The sequence below is a fragment of the Stegostoma tigrinum genome, chromosome 8 (genome assembly GCF_030684315.1).
Source record: "Stegostoma tigrinum isolate sSteTig4 chromosome 8, sSteTig4.hap1, whole genome shotgun sequence".
NCBI classification, from domain to species: Eukaryota; Metazoa; Chordata; class Chondrichthyes; order Orectolobiformes; family Stegostomatidae; genus Stegostoma; species Stegostoma tigrinum.
In genome coordinates, this window is record NC_081361.1 from 21007969 (window position 1) to 21023723 (window position 15755).

The 15755-nt window shown below is 42.3% G+C and overlaps 1 non-coding gene across 1 annotated transcript; it reads right to left on the bottom strand.

The window, feature by feature from the left end:
- Window positions 1-465: 465 nt before the first annotated feature.
- Window positions 466-540, bottom strand: trnae-uuc (transfer RNA glutamic acid (anticodon UUC)). The gene has a single exon. It is a non-coding gene; the product is annotated as a tRNA-Glu (tRNA).
- Window positions 541-15755: the final 15215 nt, after the last annotated feature.

The following is a 15755-nucleotide window of genomic DNA, read 5'->3' on the forward strand; positions in this document are numbered from 1 at the left end:
ATGGCTAACCGAGTTATTGTGTAACCCGGGTTTAGTTCTTCCTTTGCTACACAAAAAGGGAACACCAGATGAGTACCTGAATCTCTGCCTTTGTGAGCGTCGGCATATTTCAATGCTTCAGCCAAGATGTTGTATTGAGATTAAATTCCATTACCCACAGTGTAGAAACAGGCCCTTCGGCTCACCAATTTCACACCGCCACTTGAAACATCCCACCCAGAACCATCCCCTACAGCTCACACACCCCTGAACACAACCAGCAATTCAGCATGGCCAACCCACCTAGCCTGCACATCTTTGGACTGTGGGAGGAAACCAGAGCACCGGGAGGAAAACCATGCACACACGGGGAGAATATGCAAACTCCACACAGACAGTCACCCGAGGTTGGATTCGAACCTGGGTCCCCGGCACTGTGAGGCCGCAATGCTAACCACTGAGCCACTGAGCCACCCCAAAATGTGCTGCACTGACCGGGAATCGAACCCAGGCCGCAGCGGTGAAAGCGCCGAATCCTAACCACTGGACCACCAGTGATGCTAACCATCTCTCAAAGACAGCAAGAACTGCAAATGTTGGAGTCAGAGTCAATACAGTGTGGTCCTGACCTGACACGTTGATTTTCTTGCTCCTCTCATGCTGCCTGACCTGCTGAGTTCCTTCAGCTCCACACTGTATTGACTGTTGTATTTATCCATCAGACCATGGGAAATGTTTGTGCGTACCTGCCTGGCCTCGCAGATTTACTTCCGTTCAATGTAGAAATATTCTACCCACAACCCAACACACTGATAGATATGCAACAAGCAGCATGGTTATAGCTTCAAACATATAACCAAACATGTTCAATGGCTTAAGTAGCAGCAATGCTGATAACTTCCCTTTAGTTACCCGGAGAACTGCTTTACAGCATAGTTATAACAAAGATACACCATTATGGAAAGATAAATCAGATTTACTTGTAAAGCTTCAAGATTAACTGCTTCAACTTGAGAACGTTTCATTCCAATATTAAACATAAAGGGATGATTACCTTCTTCTTTGTTACTTTCAGTGTTTTGTGTGTCAGTATTTTGTTCTCTTTCAAGGTGCTGTTGAGGGCGGCAAATTTTGAAGCTCCATCCTGAAAATGTACATAGAAAACCAGCTATTCATTCACTGCATCTAATCTATATCTCCCATAATATCAAATGAGATAACAGAAGAGATTTCAAAACTCAAGCTTTTATTGTAAAAACATTTTACAACACTAAAGCCTTATGTCAACATTTGGCCAATTCAAACTCAAGAGGTGATAGCCAGGCAATGATATTTGGAAGTGATATTACAATTTATCCCACGCACAATAGTTTATCACAAAACTAGTATCAATGTTTAACCCATAAAACAATCACTTGGCAACTATTTCAGATTCCCATCCAAGTGTGCAAATCAAATTGTTGGACATGGTGAAGTTGCTGCTTCAAACTGCATTTAAAATGAGGTTTCAAATTATATTTTCTGAGATTTAAAAACACAACAGTGAAAATGATGATTGCTGGCTCACTCAGGTGAAATTCACCAGACAGTCACATTTGGGGAAGTATTTTCAGAAAATACGCTATGGTATATCAAGGTGGTATCTTATCACTGCACTCAGTGTCAATTAAGGATCGACAGTAAGTGTTGATATGGTGGCCTTGCGAATGACACACCCATATAAAGTAAAGCTTAGCAAGCCATATTGCCAGAGAACATCTGTGTAATATGCTTAAAGATTAACGAACCATGCATCGATATTCACTGTACAATCTGGGAGACAGCATTATGGAAGTTAAACAACTGTCCAATCTTGAACTCAGATTTTCCCATGTATATTTACAGAAATTGACACCACAAAAGCAATCATCCTGCACAACACACGTTTTTGATTATTAAAAACAAATCTACTTTTAGATTCAAGCCAGATATGAAAAGTAATTTGGAATTCTGCACTGTGCACCAATAGCAAACATAATAAACAAGGTGTGACAGCAGCACCGCAGAAATTCTGGAGCCAGCAGATGGACAGCAATGCAAAAACATCGTCAACCGCAACTAGAACTTTCAGCAGTATGAAAAACGGAGTGTCTGTCAAATTGTTAACAACCCAACATGAATGCTGCATTTCGTCCTCTTCAAGTACCAGCTTCAAACTGCTTTGATTTAATATTAAGAATGATTCAACAGAAAACTTGCATCTTGCCTCCTTACTGTCCTGGACACACTAGTTTGGTCAAGTGACATCAAAATGTTTATAACTAACAAATTATTTTGTTACTTTGTAAAATTCAGGAACAAAATGACTGGGCAAACAGCATGACAAACAGAGTGAGGAGGAATGTCTCGAAACCTGGTAAAACAATATGCTTTTTGAGAAGGTTTTTGAAGTTAGTTTGAAATGTCAGTGGTGGTCCAAGCTAGTTGAAACTAAATAGTTGATGTCTGAAATGCTCATCAAACAAAGCAATGTGATTATCTCTCACTTCCAATGCAGTAAATATTTATTACCGCAGAGAACAATAAAAGGAAGACATGCTAATTGAACAAAAACACTAACGAGAACCAATTAAAGCTATTCGTGTTTTGCCTTGGCTTTTATTAATTACGAGGCCCTCCAAGTGTGCAAATCAAAAGAAAAGAAAACTGACATATATCCTGCTTTTAATATCATTGTGCAAGTGTTCAAACTTCCAAGATAACGAACACTGAGAAAGATAATCTATGAAGGTTGCATCATGACAGAACGATTTTGGAAGACTTGAGCCAAGTTAGACCATCCATATGTAATACATGTATCCCTTGTTGCATTATTGATTCACAGTATTTGTATGCATTCAGACACCAATGTAATTCATTGTAGATATTTTGCTTGAAAATACCTATAATGCCCTGAATATCGATGCACAGTGCCAAATGCAAACGCTTACCTGTTTTTCACGCTGGCTACTTGTCATTATGTTGCCATCTTCGGAGATGAGATTTGAAAGATCTTCAAATGTTGCCTTTGTGCTCCTAGTCAAGAGAATAAAACAAATTACTCTTGACAGAATAGAGTCAAGATTGCAAACAGCTGACATGGAATCTGACAAATAAGCAAGTAATACAGACAGTGAAGGGCAGTGAAGCATTTTTCAAACAATTGCAGTTATTTTAATGAAACAGTTCAGATATGTTTTGACACATCTCTTTGGCAGGTAGAATTTGAACCCAAGAGATATTGGGAACTGCAGATGCTGGAGAATCCAAGATAACAAAGTGTGGAGCTGGATGAACACAGCAGGCCAATCAGCATCTCAGGAGCACAAAAGCTGACATTTCGGGCCTAGACCCTTCATCAGACAGAATTTGAACCCAGATTATTTAAGCCAAGAGATGGAGATGTTACCACTGTGCCACAAAAGCCCTTCATTGCAGTAGTTTTAGGAAATCTCATCACAGCAAGTGAGATTTCACCTCCAAGCTGCCTCAAAAAAACAATCATGATCAAATCGTCTACGGCACAGGAATATAAACTACAAGTGTGCACTTCAAAGAGGTATAGACTGCTTTCTTGGGTGATTAAAATAATTGTGTTCTTTGTATTTCAGATTCCTATACAAACCTCCAGTTCATATCACCCCGTCACAGCACATCCACAGGAAACTGTCTTACGTTACATCCAACAGCAGATCAGTTTTGGAACACAATAGTTCAATATTTTAAGCTGTCAAACAGTTTTCTTTTTCCACTGTAGAAAATTAACTCCTCACTCCTTAGTGAAAGAATGAAAGATTCTGCCAGTACGCCAATTGTTGGGATTGCACTGTAGTGCCTCTGGTAATCCTGTCAACACATCTGGAGTGTGAAGATCACTTTGGCAAGTAAACTTGGAGGTGAAACCTGCAAATTCCTACCACATATTTATTAAAAATAACGACACGGCTTTTTCAGAAAAATGACTCACTTTGACACGGCTGCCCAAGTCTTCTGAAACTCTAAGATGTTATTTGCTTGCAATGCACGGGTAATTGCACACACTGAAGAGAAATTTCCCAAAATCCGACATTCCTGTGAGAACATAAAACATGAGTTCTGTGGGAGAAACAGTGGCTCCCCATGATCCAATACCTCAGACATTAAAATGTTCCATCAGAAAAACGTGATCTGCAAAAATAACAGCATTAACAAACGACTTTGTGGGGGCAAAAATTCCACAAATCTTAGCGACTTAAAACTTGATCTTCATTTTTTTTTCCCTCTGAGACATTTCACTCTCTGCCAACACTTGACTCGTTAGACATGGTTACTGACGCCAAAGCAAAGATTCGAATGAATAAGTTGGAGACACGGCCATCTGAGTGGTGGAAGTGGCGAAGTTAGGGAGCTGGAGACGGGTAATCATCTGTGTTATATCCATTGTATTCATCTGATAAACGAATGACAGATTACATTTTCTGCCAGCATAGGAGGGCAGGGCCTGACACATGAGATAATCATTCAAGGAAAGCGTACAAATCAGAAAATTGAGTCTACTTTTATGAATCACAATGTTATTGAGACTGAGTTAACTAATCGTAGTGAGGATAGCATGTGAATGTCCTTCATCTGCCTGCCCCACGGAGGCAGGGAGAAGAATAGAACAAATCAAACCTCCCTTCCACAAGCATCAATTTGAACTTGTTGGGAAGGGCCGAGGGGCAGGAGAGTAGGAAGCCTGCAATTGTTAGTTCTCAGTTCTCAAAACCACTTCTGCTTTGCGAGGAAGGCCAAGGAGGGAGAGGGTCATTAGACCATATTGGCTTTATGTGGATGTGCCTCACTGGGCATCATTAGATAGATGCCTTATCTGATTAAGTCCAGCAGGTAAGATCTCAAGCCCACAGTCTTCCGGCTTGAGGGCAACAAAGGCTGCTGCAGTAAAAAGTAAGTGACGGAGGACACTTCAACATGGATAAGGCCCCTCATCAACTATTGTCAACTCAAATGACAACCGGAAGAGTCAGCCAAGTGATCACTGGAAGGTGGCAACTCGTCTTCAGAATGGCCTTTGACAGCACCAGTTTCTAGGTCGGCACGGACAGCCTGTCAGGAGCTCATGTATCCATGTCTATGACTGGGTGTCTGCCTCCATTCATTTCAACTTCTCTGGATTGTGAAACTGGAGACAGACATCAATGCTTTAAGATTCTTTACGAGTCCAAATCCATGCAGGCAGTGTTGCCAAGAGCCAAACCAGACTTGTCTCAAATGCCTGGCAAAGGTATTAATATGAATCTTCATTCCCAACCTTTCGAATGACTAAATATTTTATTGGCACATGAATATGGGAAATTTCAATGATAATACACTTTTGTTGCTATGATCCAGTGCCATTTTGGATGATAAAATGAATATGAATAAATTACTTAATTCACTTAATTAGTTAATTACTGGCTTCCTGTCTTGATTCTTTCCAAATGTCCTCGTGGGAATGCCACATATTGATGACAAAGACAAGCCAGACATCAGGTATGACAGCCCTTCCTCATCCTTTTCCCAATTGCTGATTAAAATGCAAAGACAAATTCCTTTGGCAAACACATAAGAAACAGACAACCAGGCAAGTTACTGAAGGGCCATCATACGGGCATATGGAACGCAGAAAACTGAGAATAACATTTACAATGTATCATAAATCTGATCACCGCTCGCAAGGGAGGCAAACAACATTCTGTTATGCCTAATAAGTAACTTTGTGTTTGAAGGGCCACTAAAAATCTGAAATCAGTTTCCTTTATTTCTCCACAGAAATATATTTGATGGGAAAGAAATCTTTAATATTTCAATGCAACTGTAAACTGAGGCATGAACTATTAACAGCCAACACTATGGAAATTACAAATGCTAGGATTTGCCATGAAGCATTCAATTCTAATTCTGCTCGTCAATTTGAGAGGCTTTCAAACCCTAAACATCTCAACACATCGTAGGAACTGCTTGCTCTCTTCCACCATGTTTGTTTCATGCACTGAGTGCTTTACCCTGTCATAAAGGTTAAAAATCACAAAAGAACAAGTGTACCTTGGCAACATCAATCCACTTCTCAATGATCTTCGCCCTCTGTCGTGGTTTTAGCTGCTGAGGCCGACTGATGGTGCTGGTGACACAATTCTTAACGTTATTAAACTGTGCCACGATAGCCCAGACGGTTGATGCTCGATCTGGTTGTTCAGCCCAGATGGACCCTAAACATTCGCTGGGCACAAGTTTCTTAAAAAGATCCTGATCAAAAATAAAAAGGAAACAAAGATTACATATATTAGCAGTACTGTGGTTGAAGGAATGAACTACAAACAAGGTTCTTCCATTCATGAGTAAACTCATCCTGCTAGTTTGCAATGGTACATTCAAAACTGCACAAGCTACTTTGTCATCAACTGAGTACATAATACACACATTGATGCCCAAGGTGCATATAGGTTGTACAGACAGGTCAACAGCCTTGAGTTTTCAGTCATCTCCTTCTTATTTGTAGGTTAGATTCGAAATCACAGGTTATCTCCACCCAGCTCCTACTGCTGGCTCCGTGCACACCATCAATGCACGGCTTTTTTGGCAATAGTCACTCCTCCTGATGCTCAGCCATGGTGGTCCATAAGCTAGACAGACTGGCCATCAGGAAAGTGGTCCTGCATCATGTCCACTTCTCACATCAAGGCAGATTGACAGAACACAATGGCAGCCGCACCCCGTGTTGGTTCAGTACACCTCAACGTCAACACCTCCCCACTGTTGGTTTCATGCTGAAGCTGAATGTTGCCAAACATCCAAGCCTGTCAATTGGTCATTCTGTTTGCATTGTCTCCTCTTGCCTCCCTCTTCAAGGCTAACAACTCCCACAAACAATTATGCTCCGAGTGTCAAAGTTAACACAAACCACAAATAGCTTCTTCAGATCCCGGTGAACTCATTCAGAACGGAGAAATTTGTCAGTCTTGTCAATTTCAAAGCCAGAGCTGGCTGTGACAGGCTGGAGCGGAAGGGAGTGCTCAGAAACCATGGAGTGGGAAACTGCTGCGTATTTATGCAAGCATGGTGCACTCTCACTTTTAACACTCCGATCATGTGACAATGATGTCATCGATTATTTCAGGCAGGGAACAGCTGAGGCTAACCTTCCGCCCTCTACAGTAAACTAAATAATAAATCTCCTGTTTCAGCCTCCTGGACCTGCCTGCAACAGAAACAACACAGGCGACCAGAATCAAAAACACTGCCTTGACATTCACCAGGTCAAACAACTGATTTGAAAAGGAATCACTGATCTCAATGCCGACCTCACTGCTTCAAGGAAAGAAAAGCAGCTATGTTCCTCTACAGACACCAATATAGGTTGTTTCCCATCCAAAATATCTGTTGTCATCATTGTGTCACATGATTAGACTCGAAGTGCCAGAATGTAAACACACATACAACAGAGACTGCAATGAAAACAGATGTTAACTTTCTAACTCTGTGCAGAAAAGCAGCGATCCATAACCAACTCGTACGTTTGACAAAAAGTTCACTTGCAGATTAGATATGCGCACCCCTGCTCTCAACACTGACAATTGCTCAGGCTTTTTGAGACCTCGAGGACTACTTACATTCTAGAGTCACACCCAATGCTGTCATATAGACCACAGTCCCATTTGCTCAAAGCTGAGCTTCCATTTGAAGCCGAAGCCTATGACCAGACCCAGACAGAACACAAAATTTGAGTCAGCAATCCTTCGCCTCATTTCGTAGAGGTAGGCACCAAGCCACCTTGGAGACTAGACTGGAATAGCCTGATCTCGTGGCTGATTCCATTCCAGGAGATCTCTGCAAACACCAAAGTTGTCGTACTGGACACTTCGAACAAAATCACTGGGTTCATGTAGGAACAGTGACTGTTCTGGTGAAACATTTAAACTTTTACCCTGAAATACTATTCATTTTGGAGAGATTCAACACGAAGTTACGAAGGATTTTCAGTGCTCTCCCTGCTCACTTAATTCATGTGACATTCATTTAAAAAAATAGGCGAGTGCTGAAGTCTTCATCGACAGGTATTTCAAGCTCAAGACTGAAGTTACATTTCAAACAAGACACTTTGACATCTTGGACGACTGCATTATGAAGGCAATTCAGTTATAATGACTGGTGGAGCGGAAATAGCATTCAATAATATGGTGAGATTCGGATGCTTACTGCTGACTGAAACACCGCATTGAGAATGACTGCGAAAGACAGGTCTCAACAGAATAGACCCAGATTCCTAGATAATAAAATGTGAGGCTGGATGAACACAGCAGGACCAGCAGCATCTCAGGAGCATAAAAGCTGACATTTCGGGCCTAGACCCTTCATCAGAGAGGGGGATGGGGTGAGGGTTCTGGAATAAATAGGGAGAGACGGGGAGGCGGACCGAAGATGGAGAGAAAAGAAGATAGGTGGAGTGGAGAGTATAGGTGGGGAGGTACGGAGGGGATAGGACAGTCCTTGGAAGACGGAAAGGTCAAGGAGTTGGGATGAGGTTAGTAGGTAGGAGATTTTGAAGCTGGTGAAGTCCACATTGATACCATTGTGCTGCAGGGTTCCCAAGCGGAATATGAGTTGCTGTTCCTGCAACCTTCGAGTGGCATCATTGTGGCACTGCAGGAGGCCCATGATGGACATGTCATCAAAAGAATGGGAGGGGGAGTGGAAAACGCTCGCGACTGGGAGGCGCAGTTGTTTATTGCAAACCGAGCGGAGGTCTTCTGCAAATCAGTCCGCAAGCTTCTGCTTGGTTTCCCCAATGTAGAGGAAGCCACACCGGGTACAATGGATACAGTATACAACATTGGCAGATGTGTCGGTGAACCTCTGCTTAACATGGAAAGTCATCTTGGGGACTGGGATAGGGGTGAGGGAGGGGATGTGGGGGCAAGTGTAGCATTTCCTGTGGTTGCAGGGGAAGATGTCGGGTGTGGTGGGGTTGGAGGGCAATGTGGAGTGAACAAGGGAGTCACAGAGAGAGTGGTCTCTCCGGAAAGCAGGATACAATGCATCATCCTCCGAAACTTCCGCCATCTACAGTCCAACACCACCACCCAAGACATTTTTCCATCCCCACTCTTGTCTGCCTTCCGGAGAGACAACTCTCTCCGCGACTCTCTTGTTCGCTCCACACTCCCCTCCAAACCCACCACACCAGCACCTTCCACTGAAACCGCAGGAAATGCTACACTTGCCCCCACACCCCCTCCCTCACCCCATCCAAGGCCCCAAGATGACTTTCCATATTAAGCAGAGGTTCACCTGCACATCTGCCAATCTAGTATACTGTATCCATTGTACCCGGTGTGGCTTCCTCTACATTGGGGAAACCAAGTGGAGGCTTGGGGACCGGTTTGCAGAACACCTCCACTTGGCTCGCAATAAACAACTGCACCTCACAGTCGCGAGCGTTTTCCACTCTCCCTCCCATTCTTTAGATTACATGTCCATCATGGGCCTCCTGCAGTGCCACAATGATGCCACCCGAAGGCTGCGGGAACAGCAATTCATATTCCGCTTGGAAACCCTGCAGCCCAATGATGTCAATGTGGACTTCACCAGATTCAAAATCTCCCCTTCCCTCACCGCATCCCAAAACCAGCCCAGATCGTCCTCTCCCCCCACTGCATCCCAAAAACAGCCCAGACTGTCTTTGCCTCCCTAACCTGTTCTTCTTCTCAACAATCACTTCCTCCCACCCCAAGTCGCACCTCCATCTCCTTTCTGCTAACCTCATCCCACCTCCTTGACCTGTCCGTCTTCCCTGGACTGTCTCATCCCCTCCCTACCTCCCCACCTATACTCTCCTCTCCACCTATCTTCTTTTCTCTCCATCTTCGGTCCGCCTCCGCCCTCTCTCCCTATTTATTCCAGAACCCTCACCCCATCCCCCTCTCTGATGAAGGGTCTAGGCCCCAAATGACAGCTTTTAAGCTCCTGAGAGACTGCTGGTCCTGCTGTGTTCATCCAGCCTCACATTTTATTATCTTGGATTCTCCAGCATCTGCAGTCCATTATCACAGACCCAGATTCCTGTTTACTCACAGCATCCATAAAGGTCAGCTGCTCTGCAATGCAGCGTGATGGGTAGCAGAGGAGCTTTTCGTCCACTTCTTCGATGGTTCCTTCATGTTCTTCTCCCACGTAGAACCCAAGTCTTCCAGGGTAGCCTTCTGCGTAAGTGAAGATAGATATTTATTTTGTGCCCAAAGTTCTCATTGCTCCAAAACATCTTACTCACTTGTGACTAGAAATCGTCCATTAATTTACAACAGTTAGCTCACATTTATAGTTTTAAATCTCGATTTGCTGAATTTAATGTGATATTGCAGTGAAACCCTCCTGTTGGAAGCATTTCAATTGCAAAAGAAATTGTATTTATTCACAGATTCCCATTCCAATTTCTTGCCAAAGCAAATCTTTCAAATCTCAAGTTCTTGTTTTACAATAACCTGCAAAATTATTCAATCATATTAGAAAATAAAATGTCATTGACAGCAACAGTTAAAAAGGAAATTGTCCTGAAAGACTCATTCAATGCTGCTGGGTCTTAGCAGACCATATTACAGAGTCCGTTCTATGCAGAATTTGGTCTTGTACATCATGAACTCAGTACAGCGGTATTCACTCAGCAATACTTGGCTTAACCAAAATTTTTGGATCTACTTTTGAAGCTTGTCAAAGGAAGCCCAAATGAACTAAACCCTGAGACAGATGGCTAAGCCCTCCACGAACTGACAGGGAGACACCATGAATTTGACAACGTCAGATGACCACTCAAAATGGACGCTCTTGAGGCACATTGGTAGTGTTCCTATTTCCGGACCAAGTGGCCTTGGGCTTAGTCTCACCTGCTCCACAGGCACGTATTAACCAACAAGGGCTCTTGTGCTGTAGTGCAAGTGTCAATAACAATGAGCCACGAGGCCTGGCTTCAACACCCACCTGCTACAGTGTATGCGTTAACATGTGTGAACAAGTTCGATTAGAAAAACATCTTGCTACTCAAAATGAACAGCTTTACACATCATGTCTAAACAAATTCAGACACACCGCCGACCCCACCCATTGATTCTTTCACTGATGTCAAAGTATCCAAATGGTTGGTATCTGGCTAAAATGGTGCTCTTCTACGGTCAATGATTACTACTGCACAACACTGATCTTTGGGACCACTGGTAATCTCGGTGCTAAATGGTCATTTTAACAAATTAATTTCATCAGAGTCCATCGCAGAAAAAGATCTTAACTTTCATCATAACTCAGTCATTTGAATTACCATTAAGCTGCAGCGTTAACAATTTATTCTGGCAGCTATGTGAGCTATTTATAGAGATGTTTCACTTTGAACCCCAAATTACAAGAGAAAGCAGCGAAGTTGCCAAAGGCACTTGTGCTGATCCAAATGAATCCATCTATTGCAATCTCAATTCTCTGTACTGTGAGGTATTGCAGTGAAGCAAACGTAATCCGAATAGTTTGCAGTGCATTCATGTTAACTTTGCAATTCAACTGACATGAACAACCACATCCCTCTGAATACAAACTTATCAAAAGACATTCTGAATTTAGTTTTCCGATCAAACTGGTTAACTTCACACCTTGCCACATTGTATTCCTTCTGCTGCAATTTCTGCCCATTTATCAAAACTGTCTGCAGCCTCTTTTCATTCTCACAACCACAGATGAAGAGTCAGAGATGGAGCAGTTGAAGGTGAAGAGAAGGACAGAAAGTGGAAACAAGTTCAATAAACTTTTCCAGTTGGTGACAATAGCAAGCATCAGCTTTGATGGATTGGAATAAGAAATTCAAGAGACATGGCTGGAATAATGTCTGCTACACATCTCAATTTAAAAAAAACACAGCATTTTGGGGTTCCGTGCAAGCATTCATAGCAATGCCTTCATTGCACAGGAAGTGAGTTGCATTACATCAGATGAAGTTGAAATACAGGCTGTTGAGAGTAAGGTCATGTTCAGCAAGGGAACACAGGTGTGATAAATGGCGATTGGTTGGGCAGCCATTGGAGGGAGCGGCAGAGAGCTCCAATACTGTCCTGGTGAGGGACGGAATACAGACGGAGTAGATGTCCATGAATCAGATTTACACTACAGGAATAGCACACTATAATCTTTCAGAGATATATTTAAAGTAAATTCCCAAACTGCCTTTTGGAGCCAAACAGAACATGCTTTCACCACCGCACCGATAAAAACACTGCCCCACAATTATTTCCCCTTGCCTTATGAATTAAAACCACTGTTTTTGCATCATAAATATAAATCTTACTGAACATTTCTTTCTCTGCACTTTCATCCTCCACAAACTGACTGTGAAGATTCTGGGCCCGTTTTTCAGGGTCTGACCCCGGCGCTGTCTGCTTTAGGTATGTGAGGACTTTATTTAGGCAAGCATAACTTGAGCCTTGTCGGAAGTCTTCAGGGTGCTGATTCAACCAGAATTTCAGGATTTCAGCAATAGCACTGGAAATGAAGTCAGAGTTAATACTGTTCATCAGGGAAGCAAAACTCTTGGGAAAAAAAACCTTCAAATTATACAAATATAAATGCAATAGATTAAATTTGGAATACAGAGTCAATGTGATGGCACAGAAGAAGATGAACTGCTCTCTTGAATTGCTGCAGTGCACACGGCAATGGTAAACCTGCCATGCCATCAGCTAAGGAGCGTGGCACTTGGACCCAGTGACAAAGGAATGACTGTCCAATTGAGAATTGTGCTGGTCATGGATAGAAACTATATGTTGGCCATGTTTCCAAGTTTTCTTCTTTGTAGATTGCACAGATATACTTAAGGCTCATTGCAAAATGATTTCACCTGCATCTGAGGATACTTATTACACCAGCAGGATTTCCTGGCATTTCGATGCTGCTTTTCCACCAGTAAGGAGAAAGTGAGTTGAAAAAATAACGTTGTAAAAGTCAAAGAGACAAATCAAGGGAACAAAGAAAAACACCAAGATAATGATGATTTGTTTGCCTGTGTTCTGGGAGTTGCATTGCCAATGCTTGGATACCCCAGTAACATGGCAAAGTCGGGTCTAGCTGGGGATGGCTAATGAAATACTCCAAAATACTCAGCTTGCAATTCACTGATTTAACGACCTGGTTAATACTGAGAGGGAACATTGCATTATTTCACAGGCAAATCAATGGTTACTTTTTGGCAACAAGACATCAGCTGCACACAGAAGTCATCACAACACTGAAAGAGAACCCCTTGCACAGAAAAAAACTCCTCATGGCACTTCACAGCAGGGGAGCCATACAAAAACTGACATCAAAGGAGGAGATTTTCATACAGGTGACCAAACGTTTGGCCAGAGTGACATTTCGTGAGCATCTTAAAGGTGAGAGATGGTGATGTTAAGAGGAAGGAATTGCACGCCTGCAAAAAAGTATCAAGAGATGCACAGCTCTCAGGATTTGGCAGAACAGGAAAGTTCCAGGCAAAGTTTGGGACCTCAAATAATTCCAGACAGTAGCAAAGTGAGAACATGAGGGATGTGAGCACAAGAACTTCAAGGTATTTGGATTTCATAGATTCAGGAAACAGGAATGCAAGCTCGATTATTGCAAAACATACAACAGCAACAAGGAGTGGGAGGGCACCAATGTCCAAGGACACCACAAACAAACCACACAACAAGTATATGACTGCACTAGAAAGTGGTTTAATTCCATTTCCAACATTCACATGAGGTTTGCAGGATAACTTGTCATGAAGTGGTGTGAAGAGGGAAGCCATTCCTTCAATAATGCATCACTACTGCAAACTCGACAAATGACAATCCTTAGAACTGGAAGGGTCACCGGACCTGAAGTATTATCGCTGTTTTTACATTCACAGATGCTGCCAGAACTGCTGAGCTTTTCCAGCAACTTTGTTTTTGTCCCTGAATTACTGAATCCACAGATTTGTTTCTGTTTTCAGTTTGCTTCTTTCATGTGTTTTTTATGGTCTGGAGTGCTGTTTGCCATCTAGTCTGGGTGACTGGCGTTTTTGTTGAAAAAGTCTCTATATTGTTTTACAGGATGCTCTGGCTCTCCAGCAATTCTTCTCACATTCTTAAATTCCAAATTATAAATACAATTTAACTACATGTTAAATCAAACTTACTTATTCATGATTGCTTTCTTTTCTGCAGATCTGCATTTGTCCAAATCTGGGAAGTTCGATCTTTGAAAGTGTACGCTTCTGCAATTGATCACAAGCCACAAAACAAAAAGCAAATTAAAATGGTGGTTGGGTCGGTAATTGATGGCCAGCCATTGAAAAAAAAATGAAGTCTCAAAGTGCAGCATTTCAAACCCTGATCAGCTCATTTTAATTTAAACAAGGTCATGCTGCAAATGTAAAACTGCATAAAATATTGAATCCGTCTTTAAAATTCCCAGGAAATTTACAAGAAATGACCTTGAGGGCCAAAGCAGCTCGCCAGCAGTGGTGGCGGCAGCTGGGAACAGGGAAAAGGACCAGGCGCAAGGAGTGAAGCCACCTCTTCAAAAGTTTACATTTGCTACCGAGTCCAGAAATTTCTGTCTGAGATCAACTCAACACCTTCACATGCAACTGCTGCTTGTGCTTCACGAAGTGCTTCGCATTGCTTCTTCCTCGGGATTAGGGAGAAACTATGCAAATAACTGAGAAGCTGTTTCTTCATCAATGTGCCATGATCTGGAGTGATTTCCGTGTTTTTAATTCTGTGGTATGTCTGACACAGTCACACAGCACAGAAACATTTTCATCTTCATCAAGAGATTTCTGATGATCTAACATATGGCCACCAGCTTCCCAGGGATTCCCTTTTGACATTAATGTGGTGCAAATGAAACATACACATGCTCATGCATTGGATCAAACTCACTTCTTGACTGTCACTTTCTTCTCCTGTGAAATTAAATCCTTGCTTTCAATGTTTTCACACCTACAATTGAACATGAAGAACAATTTACAACACTTCAAGCAAACATTTTCATCGACAATTCAATCCATTTGAATGCCCATGAAAACTGAAGATTTGGAATGACAAGCCTTCATCAGATGGTTCTATTAAGCAGGTTACACTCTAGATGGTGAAGATTCCTTAGCATAAAATGTTAGCCCCAAATGGTGCTCCCCAACTTGTATTCAAATTTACTTGCTGCAAATGGCATCTGGCCCCTTTTGAAATTGGCCCTCCTCCAAATCAAAATTATTCAGGATTGCTCATTGTTCTCTTCTATATCCAAACAAAAAATCTTATGATACAGTGATCAGTGCTTCCTTAAATGATCCATGTTTGATATTCGATACACTGTGAGTATGCAGACTAATTATGAAGGTGGTACTGCAGGTTGAAGATATCGTCAGGTTTCTGAACTTTAAAAATAAGAGCATCGTATGCAAAACAAAAAAGATATGACAAATCTTTATAGAAAACGCTGATTTGCCCTCAACTCTAGTCTTTCTAAACCACGCTTCAGGAAGAGATTTGACAGGGTTGTACGAAACATTCACAAAAATAGTACCAGAGGTGACAAACTAGACAACATTGTGGAGATAACAAGGTGTAGAGCTGGATGAACACAGCAGACCAAGCACCATCAGAAGAGCAGGAAAGCTGATGTTTTGGGCCAAGACCCTTCTTCAGAAATTGGGGAGGGGATGGGGTTCTGAAATAAATAGGGAGCGAGGCAGAGGGAAATAGAAG